Source organism: Strix uralensis, chromosome 2, assembly GCF_047716275.1.
Source record: "Strix uralensis isolate ZFMK-TIS-50842 chromosome 2, bStrUra1, whole genome shotgun sequence".
NCBI lineage: Eukaryota > Metazoa > Chordata > Aves > Strigiformes > Strigidae > Strix > Strix uralensis.
In genome coordinates this window covers 4435772-4446798 of record NC_133973.1, presented here as the reverse complement: position 1 = coordinate 4446798, position 11027 = coordinate 4435772, and positions in this window count along the sequence as shown.

Genomic DNA, 11027 nt, shown 5'->3' with positions numbered 1-11027 from the left:
TGCATTTGTATAAATCATGAAACTAGGTGTGATCTTCTGCCTGAAAAAAAAGATGCAATCTATCATATTGAAGTTTCTATTGTGTTATTTGTGAGAATGGTAAAGGCAATAGTCTTCAGACATAAAATACCTGATCCCCCAGGAACTTCTGCCAGTAAGCTCTTGAGCTGAGAAGGTGGCCATGATTTCCAGCAAGAGTGGAAGACAGGGCCCTGAACTTTGCCAATTCAGAATTTATCAGGAATGAGAAAGACTGAGTACATGATTACTTCTGATGTTAGGACATCTAGGATGGCAAGAGAATAATATCTTTACTGCTCTTTTCTTGTTTTCTGTATGGGCAACCTAAAATTACATTGAAATTACATTGAAATTGCAAGAAATTACGTTGTCCAGAACTGGAAAATTTAGCCACTTGGATGCTGTATAAAGTATGCTGCTAGCTCTCTCTGTAAGGAAAAAATCTTAGGAGCAGATGCAGACATACCAGATCTAAACACCCTATTCGCTGGCCTTTTTGAAGGTCAGGCACCGAGGAACTAACCCAGATTCTAAGATTCCTGTTGAAATGGTGGCGCACAACAGCAGGGGCGCAGGCCCTTTTGTTGGCTGTGTTCTGCACGTGACTGTGCTGACATTGTAAACCATAGTAAAACAAATAACTTTGTTCTAATTACTGCAACAGAAGGTCTTCTGTCTCCCAAACATCATTTGATCCAAGAGGGATTGAACTGACTTGAAAGCAGCTTTCATCAACACCCTCTCTGTTCCAAGTGAGGAGCTTGCACCGCTGGAACTGCCTATTCACAAAGCTCATGGGAAGACAGCCAACAAGATACAACGTCCATACGGAAAGTGCTTATTGGTTAAGAGATGGCAACTCTGTGGGCAGGAGAATTGTTGCTGAGACAATTTATCTACAGTGGGGAGTTTAAACATCCAGTTCTCACTTCCGTACCACCGTATCTCCTGTTTAGTGGATGTCAAAATGTTGCCGTTGAGCAACATCTCATTTTGTGCATACAAATCAATGGTCTGATTGATTGCCTCAGACTGATTTTTGTTCAGAATTGCAGAAGCCCCATTACCTGGATGACATGAGTCAGAGAAATTAAAGTCTCACTGATTATGATGTTATAAAGCAACCTGAGTCTGCAAAAGAACAACCTGTGTATTTGATATCAGGGCACGCTGTGTTTGCAATTGACACTTTGAAGGCAGATACCTAATGTTAGTCAGAGCAACCTACAAGCAAAACAGGACACAACGGTAAGGCAAGGCCAGCTGGACATGCAGGGACTGAAGCGTGTTTCATCTTGGCCTCTGTCAGTGAGTGAATTTCCAAAATTTCTTCGTGAAAGCAGGATTTAACTCCAACTCCATTGCTTAAATGTGGAAAGCTGTGACGTGGCAGTCAGCAGAGATCCAGTCAATACAGGTGGTGCAGTTTGGAGAGCTGTGCTGCTTTTGCTGAAGTAGACACAGTTGGTCGGCTGAATGGCTCTACAGCCTCTTCATTGACTCGTTTTGTGTTGGCTGTAAGCAGACGTTTGACCCCCGGTTCACATGTAGGTACGTACAGTCCAAGACCCCTACATCTCACACTGGCTGTAAGCACACACAGTTTAACTCACTCCTGAGCTGCAAACCTCACCTTGGTGTGCGCCTTGTCAGTCAATAACAACAACAAGCTCCTGTAAAAAGTGGTTACCAAGGCATAATTTCCAGTTCCCTGCAAATATCAGCTTAAGTATTTAAGACCAGTCCTTCCACTTCAATTCATGCCATGAGGATGTAGAAAGTATCTGGAAACGGAGTCCGGAGCTGGAATGTCTTCTGAACGGTGTGTTCACAAAATGTTCAGTCCCAGAAGTCAAGAATATATAAATGTGTATTTCTCTCAAGCTTTTCACCCACCTTGCCTATCTTATAAATGACTTCTTCTGCTGGTTTTGCTCTAATGGAGTTCCTAGAGCTTTCTTAATTCTTTGCAGGTGGCCCCTCTCCAGTTTCACATCTACCAATTTTCTTCCTGTATCTATTGAAAGCAGTAACCGTCGTATCTGTTCCAAAACACCCTCCCCAAGGACAGACCCAGGGGGCTTCTGATGACAACAACTTGATTCTCACTCACGTTATACTGACATGTAAACCCACCGAGGATGACCAGAACAAATGGGACCTGACTGTCTTCATAAATTTCCTCGAGTGCCTGATGGGAGGCAGAACATGCTCTTGCCAACGACCTCTGAGACTGCAGTATAAAAATAACCTAAAGCATTTAAAAAGCAACAAGAGGGGAAGTATGCATTTTGTGTCAATTCAGTCAAAAAGTCCTCAGAATTAGTTGCCTGAAGTGTTTGGGAAAGCTGACAGAGTATAATAGCACAGAGACTATTTTCTTGCTTCTCAGCAAAGACAGCATTAATCGTCTGGGCTTAATATAGCCTTCCACATGCCAACTGGGTGCAAAATTATGGCTGGTATTAGAAAACCACTTACCATGTGGACAGGCTTAAAGTGCAATAAGCTGTGGGGTGTGGATGCAGATGGAGTATGCCTAAGGACATACAGTGACCTTGAGAATTGTATGCTGTGTCTCTGGAGACATAGTGCCTCTTCATTACGGGCCCTGACAGAGATGGAGCTCTTCATCAGTGGTGGGGCAAGGAAGGACTCGGATTTCGAGTCAGGCTTGAATTTTGTGATCCAGAGATATCTAGAAATGTCTGAGCACGAGAGATTTACTGGAATTGGTTGTATACACCATTATAATATCCGTATGCATAACACGTAGACCAATATACATCAAGATTGTGCCAGCGAGAGAACCCACAGCTCTGGGTGTTTTCAAGAACATCATGTATAGAAAAAAACACAGACCTGTAAGCATTCTCCATCCTTTTCCACACCCAGCCTGGCTTGATTGGTGTACCTTCTGCCAAATAGCTACACTTATTTTGATAGAAAGGGAGCAGAAATATGGCTGGGTATCTCACAGAATCACAGAATCATCTCGGTTGGAAAAGACCTTGAAGCTCCTCCAGTCCACCCATTAACCTCACACTGACCATTCCCAACTCCACCAGATCCCTCAGCGCTGGGTCAACCCGACTCTTCAACCCCTCCAGGGATGGGGACTCCACCACTCCATCTCATCTGAGACTTTGCCTTAGCTCTTGAAGAATGCAGAGTATGACAAATAAGGTCAAACCTTTAACATCCTGTATTGTAACATCTGTACAACACAGCTTAGACATTGTTGTTCTAGTATTACTACCTAGTAAAGTGGGCTCAGTTGCTCAGTGCTAATGTAACGCTCTTTTTTCTGTACATGAATTGTGTCTCAATCCTGTTTTTCTCCCAGTGGATTTTCTCAAAAGTTATTAATAAACAGTTTTGACTAATAAGTTACAGGTTTTGCAGTGAATTCTTGGTCATTCTGCCTGTAGTTGGCCTCCTTGGTTATGCAGTGATCTCTCTCTGTAGTCTCTGATGAGAGGATTAATTTTAAGAGCATGTTAATAAATATACTGTTGGTGAAGTCTTTTGGACAAATGTAAATCTTTGCTAAGATTAGAAGACATTCAGCCTAGCATTTCTGTGGTTATCCAGATACTGACATACAAGGACATCACACAGAGTCAATCAGGCAGAAGGCTGATTCATGTATCAGGATTTTTGATAATCAACCTACACTAGTATTTAGGTAATTATGTCTGTACAGGATGTTATGACTTGTCTATCCTACATGTAGTGCCAGTTACGAGACAGCTTCTTTTCATTGCTAAAATATACCTTTCCTTCCTTAAAACATGACGACAATTGTGGGAATTTCTCTTACTACTGAGCCACCTGCCACCTTGGTGAAAGCAACAAGGCTCAACTTGTGTGAATTAATGCTGAACTGGAAGCACAGAGGAGACTACCTACGGCTCCTCATCTGCCTGCTGGAAGGATGAAAGGTTTGGCAGCAGGGCTGGAATTGAGAGAAGCAACTAAAAAGAAGGGCAAGTGAGAACATCCCAGGCATTTCTAACAGTCATCTTGTGGTGTTAGTGACAAAATTGAGTGCCACTGAGACCCACTAAGCTGAGGGGCTGACCCACGTCTCACCTTCTAGCTGGGAAAGGGGCCCCAGGGCAATGGCTGGATACTGTGCCACCACTTGGCTATTCCAGCTATCAGGAGATATGAGCATCCTTTACCTCTGCACACGCTCTTGTGCAAACCCCTCTCCTGGCCACAGTCAGGAAGGGAGAGTTGGCTTCATGAAAAGCAGCTGCTATGCACTTAACAGCTTGTGTTGTCATCACTGGCTGTGTTGGTTGTCAGTTATATTGGGGATCCCTTCTCAGCCTCAGATTGGGAAGCATAGCTGTGCTTCTCAGCGCTAGGCCACGACTTGGGCTGTGCGTGTCTCCAGAGCACAGACATGCATCGATCTCTGACCCTCTCACTGGGAATCTTCCAACAAACTCTGTCCCATGTTCAGACTCTGGGAGAAGTGTCCTTAATTGCCTGCCAGACCTCTAATGCATGCATTGCAAAAACTGCTGGAGCCTGTCTGGAAGGGCTAAATCACAAGGCTGGAATCAGGCTGGAATGCCGTAGCCATCCATGCTGGTATTCATCTGAACCCTGCCAGTTCAAGGCTGCTCACTGTGCTCCTTCTGCTGGAAGATGCCTCATCGTTCCTGCTTCCTTCTCCCTTTTCCCCTCCCCATGCCAGGAAAGGCTCTTTGGCTTTTAGGTGGGGGCACATCACAGCAGATGTGTGTTCTCCTTTGAGACTCGCCCACTGTTTGGCTTAATTAATCCTGACACGTTGCAGTTGCTGTTACGGAAGAAATGTCAAGAGAAATTAGACCAGCTGGTAGCATAAAAACCAGGGAAGCCAGGACTGTGTGGTGCCTCACTTTCCTGGAGAGGTTTGCTTTGCTCTCCTGGCAGGGGCGGTGGGGGACTGGACAGCTGTGAGCAGAAGGGGCTGACCTGTGTCACCAGCTCTTGGCACAGTCCCCCTGCACTGAGATCCACTGAGGTGACAGTGAGGAACCGTTCCCCAAACAAGCCCAGCAGGACATCTAGCCAGGAGCAACAGGCATGGCTGGGCTTTCGTGAGAGCTAGGACAGCCCTGGGATTTGGCGGGGCTGAGGGTCCTGGTTCCTTGAAGCGTAAGGCTGCAAAGAGCTCTGGGGCTTAGCTGAGCTCCTCACTGCTGCGTTGCTTCTTTATCTTCTTTTATTCCATCTGTGAGCATCTTCAGCTGCTGTTTCTCACTGCTTCCTTCACCTTTATATCTACCGACTTGAATGATTTCATACACCAGCATTTATCAGCAGCTTTCATGCTTTTTTTTTTTTCTTAAAGCAAACAACCTTCATATTTTGATGTTCCATTAGGCCATCACATCTGAGCTCTTTCCTTTCTGCAGTGATCTCATTTAATAAAATGAGAAGCTAGTGTAATAATACACAGTGCAGCTGCACAATGCAGATGCATTGCAAATACATATTTCCCCCTATATGAACATCTTCTCTTTTGTGCTCTCCTGTGGGACATTTAGCTTGTAAGTCTGCAGATGTCACAAGTCTGGAATAGGATTGCACTTACAGAGAACTGACTGACACTTAAATATTACCAAAAGTTCAGGAGCATTGGCAAAAAAGTCTCTTTGTTCTACCACAGACAGGCACTTACTTGCCAAAGGGATGTTTCTCATATTTAAATATTAAGAGCAAGACCTTGCCATGGCATGGTATCTCTGGCTTGCCAAGCTCAGAAGTAAGTTTGGCTTCTAGTAGTGTGGAAGGAATATATTTCTCCTGTTTTGAACACACAGATGGCACGTCCTCTTGCAGGCGTTGGAGGTCTCGCTCCTGATGTCTGTGCTGGGCTCAGTGCAGGAGTGCTCCTCTGGGGCTCCTCAAGGGAAGGGACCATGAGCTGTGTTGCACCAAGAAGCAGGGAAGTGACCAGGGACTCTGAGAGGAGCATGGAGAGGAGAAAAAAGGATGGTTTTGTGAGGGCCACACCACTCCACAGGGGACAAAGGCCTGTCTGTAGTAGAGGCGCTGGCTTTGGTAGCTGTGATGGTGGTAGCTGCCCTGCACTGCCAGGCCTCTGCCCTGCACCAGCGAGCTCCAGGCCCTGGGGCTGGTTGGGGGTTGATCTAGGCAAGGGTTACCCAGGCCAGGAAGTTATAGGAAGCAGCAAGGCAGTCATGGCCTCTTACCCACTGTAGCTGTGTTCAGAAGAAAGCTGGGCTATTGGTGGGCAGTGACATCCCCTTTAATCCGCAGCAATCAGTGTGTCCTGGTTTCTGTGTGTCAGCCAAAGCTCAGCTCACCCCTGTGAGAGCAGTCATGTGGTCTTGTGCATTGTGTCCCTCATCCCCATCCCACTCCATGTTCCTCAAAAGATCACAGCATCCTTTATTCTCCCTCTGTTGTACTCAGGGCAAAGAGAGGTGCTTTGTTGTGCTGTAGAAGACACAGTTTGTGGGGACAAGCTCTCTTCTCTCAGTTTGGCCTTGATCTGAACCTTACTGCACACATCCAAGGTGTAAGAAGGCAAAGGGAATGGGATATGGGGGCTATGAGAAACATGGCTCAGATACCAGTCCCTGATCCCACATCCATTCATTTCCCCCTTCACTCTACTCTCTACCAGAGGTGCTGCCCTGCTAGGTTGAATGTCATCAGGCTGCACAAAACACACCTCTGTGGTCACAGCAGGTCTGCCTGTCCTCTGGGTGATGAGTTTCCAAAGAATTTATAGAAGGAGACCTGAACCTGGCAGGCATCACTGCTCCCTGGATCCTAACATCCATTTCTTTGCTGGGATTGCTTCAGGAGCTGTGAGCGTGTGGAGCAGCTTCATAGTCCTGTGTGAAGGGGTTTGTGTGGTGCTGATCACGCTGCGTGAATGGGAATGCACCTCTGCCTGTGTTTCTCTGTACACATCAGGCGACTGCCTGACCTGGGGCTGCCTTCTGCTGCTCTGCCTGGGAGAGGTGCACACACCAGAACCGCCACGCAGCACAGCTGCTTTGCTATTTTTTTGCACAAATCAGGTGCAATCACTGACCAAAACTGCCTCTGACTTAGAAAGTGCTAGACTAGAGCTGCCAGTGTAAGGCATTTTAACACAAATGCACACAGGGCCCCCTTGGTGCTCTCAAACTGGACTCCATCTTGCGTATCAGAGTATTTTCCATCCAAGCAGGAGAGATGCAGAAATCCTAGGAGTTCAGGAGCCTTTCTGTGCACTCAGAACTATCTCAGGGCTTCTCAGCCACGTCAGTAAGACTGACTGCTTCGGGTCTGAAGGACTGAGACTAGGCCAGGACTTTGAGGAGGAGATGCCATTGATGGACCATTGGAAGTGTTCCTCTTCTTGTGTCCTGCATGTCTACAAGTCCATGTCCTACAAGTCCTCTGCCCACTTGAGCACAGCAGTAGTCAGCCTGGCTCAATGATTTGTCTGAGGTGAAGCAGGCAGTGGGGTCATTGTCCTATATTTTGCACCCCTTGGTCTACCCTACTTGTCTCAAGAGCTGGGCGCTGCACCTGATGGAAGCCCTCCTCCTTCCTTTCACTGCTGTTGGGTTGGGCACAGCAGGCCACTGCTGCAAGTGCTGTGGGCTGTATTGGCATCAAAACAGGTTTTGGTCGGGGTGTCATTCCAGTTACCTTTACTCCAAGCCTCCACAGGTGAGTGGAGGTAGCTGTACTGATGGCAAAGATGGCTGCCCCAGCTCACTGGCACTGCTGCCCTGGTGGAAGTTGCCAGCCCTGCACAATCTGCGGGGAAGCTGTACAAGGTTCATTCCCTCATCCAAGTTATACAAAATCCTCAAGCTTAGCTGATGTCAACCATTTTGATGGCTTCAACTAATCTATTTGTTTTTTCCATGGCTTGGATTTAGGAAGGTTCCTGTGAACTGATCTCCCAGCAGTGCAGCGTAGGCCCTCCATCCTCAAAGGGGCAACGAGAGCAAGTTGAGGTACATCTGCTCTCCCACTGGCATTGCAGAACACGAGAGAAGTCACCTCTCTATCGCCTTGAGGCCATTCTCACTCATGGCCTTGACCTGGGCTAGTTAAAGAAGTGCAATCTCCTCCCTGAGCTCGCTCGTGTCAGTATAAAAGTAGCTTACATCTGCTTTTTAATTCATAATTTCCTTACAGACTTAACTTGGATCATCATAAGCTGTTTCCAATCCTATAGAGTGTGAGCAAAGGCAGTGGGCCTTCAACTAAATGCATGTAACACCAGCACAATTTTATGGATAGACAAGCTCCGAGCAACGTGACTGAAGGCATGTGAATATTCACAGACATTAAAGTCAAAATAAATACAGTGTGGATGGCCTAATAGATTCAAACAGTGAATGCAGTAACAGGAACTGCTGTCAGTGTCCATGAGCAAAGAAAGACAAAGTTCTTTCAAATTAAAAAAAAGTATATTCATTCTGCATTATTCACCCAACCACAGCTTCTCCTCAGGGAGACCAAACTGTTAATGGCTGGAACAGTGGAAGGCAAAGCAAAAAGTGCAACAGAAATGGCAATAGAAACCAAGCATTTTTTTCATGTTTCACCTATTGGGGCTAAACTATTAAATGCGTTTGCTCAGGGTGGGAGGATGTGGTCTCTGTGAGATGTGGAGCCCTCAGGCAGGAACAGGGACACACAGAGATACCCCTGAGACTTTCCACATTGGCTCTGAAGGGTGCTCCAAGGATGGTTTTTCACTGGACCCCCTTGAAGGAAGGAGAGAGCCCCCCACCCTTCACTGTGGGACTGCAAGGTAGTAGGAATGGAAAGACTAACACCTGGCTGGGTTGGAAGGGAAGACCTACTGATGGTTGTCCTGTCCTTATACCAACGCTCTTGAATAAACCACTAGAAGTTAGATATCACTAGTGTCTCAACAAATTACAATAAGGTTTTGGGATCAACTCCTCTGGGCGCTTTAGTAAAGCTGGACCTTATTAGACATCTTCCAGAAAGTCAGCAGAGTCTTTGCACATTTGCTTCAATGTTATTAATTTACAAGGGTTACTCAATTAGGAGAGTCCGCTAACTTGTAAAACTTTACTTATTTACACTGTTTCTTGACGAGGGATTTTCTCAAAGCGTGATGATGATAAGCTTAGGCATTACAAATCCTCTTGCTGCTTTTGTCAACAGGCAGCCTGAGAGCATTAATCAGAGAGACCTGAGAGCATTAATCAGAGAGATGCACGCTTCCCGGCCGTGGCTTCGCTCCAGTTCCCCACTGCTGGGCATGGCCCTGCGAGGCACCAGCTTCCCCCCAAGTCTGGAGGAGCTCTGCACACCGGCATTAATTTTTCCCAGGGCTGGAAACCCCATTTGGAAGGCAGCAGCAAATCGGGATGTTTCTCATGACCCACTTTTTAGGCAACAGGCAAGACAAGGCTGTCTTTGCCTCAAAAGCAAAGCACTCTCCCTAAAACATTCATTTCAGCTCAAGGCAATTTTCTTGCACCGTACATGTCTCTACTGCATGAAGCTTCAGCAGGGCAAGATGCAGGGTAAGCTTGGGCTTCAAAGCATGCTCTCAATCACGTTCCAGACAAGTGAAAAATTGCAGATCAAATTACCCCTGCAGAGAAAGGAAACGGAGCTCCGGGTGAGAAGGACTGGAAGTGTTGTGACCTTCAAGCCCTCGAGACTGTCTTGATCACCTTGAGGGGTGTCCCAAATGCTCCCTGTTTATCTAAGAGCCTCCAAGTGATTTCAATCCAAGCCAGTTACGCAGCTCCGCGTTAGTCACACAGCAAATGTGGTAGGTAAATGCTGATGATCTGGGAGGTGCTGGTATACATTAATGGTATGAGGAAATTGGCGTGATTTCTGCCCTGCCCTGCCCCAGCCCGAGGTGTTATTTATCCCTATGTCACTGCTGCAAGTGGGATTTAACAAAGAGAAGTTTCTCATTCCTGCTAGTTACTGAGATTTTGATCTTGGTGAGTCCTCATCTCCCTGTGCTGCAGACACTCTCGGTGCATGAAGTGTGAACTCTGAACCCCCCTGGCAGACTGGGACAAGTCCTTCCTCCATGATGGATTCACTGAGACGGTGCTGAGGAAGGTGAACCCATCCATTACCCGGTTTGGGCGAAAAAGCCACTATCTCGGACAGTGAGAAATAAGGGCAGCATCCAGTTGCCTGAACAGGCAGATATTAGACACACAGAGGGTTTGACACGGATTGTGTAGAAGTTAATTATTGCTCCTTTTGACCTTTTGTCCAGTGTCTGCCTGTCTGGCTACTCTGACTTCTTTATGTGTTATTCAGAGCATTATTCTCTGTAATGACATTTGCCTTCTTTGAAAGCTGCAGGGATAGGATAACCCACTGCCTTCTTACATGGAAAACGCCAATAATGAAGTCAGATGCAGCACGTTCTCCCTGCACTAAGAGCTCCATGGTTTCATGAACGTGTCATGAACATGCTGGTAGCCTTTGCTGCCTTGAAGGAGTTTGCTTCTTGAAGCAAATTGATTTCCCCTCAGAGTCAATATGAAAGCAAAGTTTTTCAGTCCTGACTGTTCTACAGGTGCCTGTGCAAGATCTAATATATGTGTTAATGTGCATGCAAGAATGTTGCTAGGAAACTTGTGAGAGCTAAATAAGGAAATTCTGTTAATAGAGGCAGGCAACAGAGCCTCAAAGTCTTTCTCTGCAGTCTTGCTGGTGGTCGTTGTTATATAAACAGGGCGAGCTGTGAGGTTGGGTTGGGTCAGGTCATCCCCTCTTGTCAGTGGGCCTGCTTAAATAGCAGCAAAAAAAAGGTTTGGCTTGCCTCTGGGGGTGGGGTTTTGATGTTGTTCCATCCCAGATAAGCTTCACTACACCATCTGCTCTGGGAAGGGTAGGTAAGTGCTTTCTCTCTGGATTAGCTGGTGGGGACTCTGCTCTGCCTTATTTCACTGTACCTATTTGGCATTCACTGGTGACCAGTCTAAACCACCCTCTTGCAGACCTGTCCG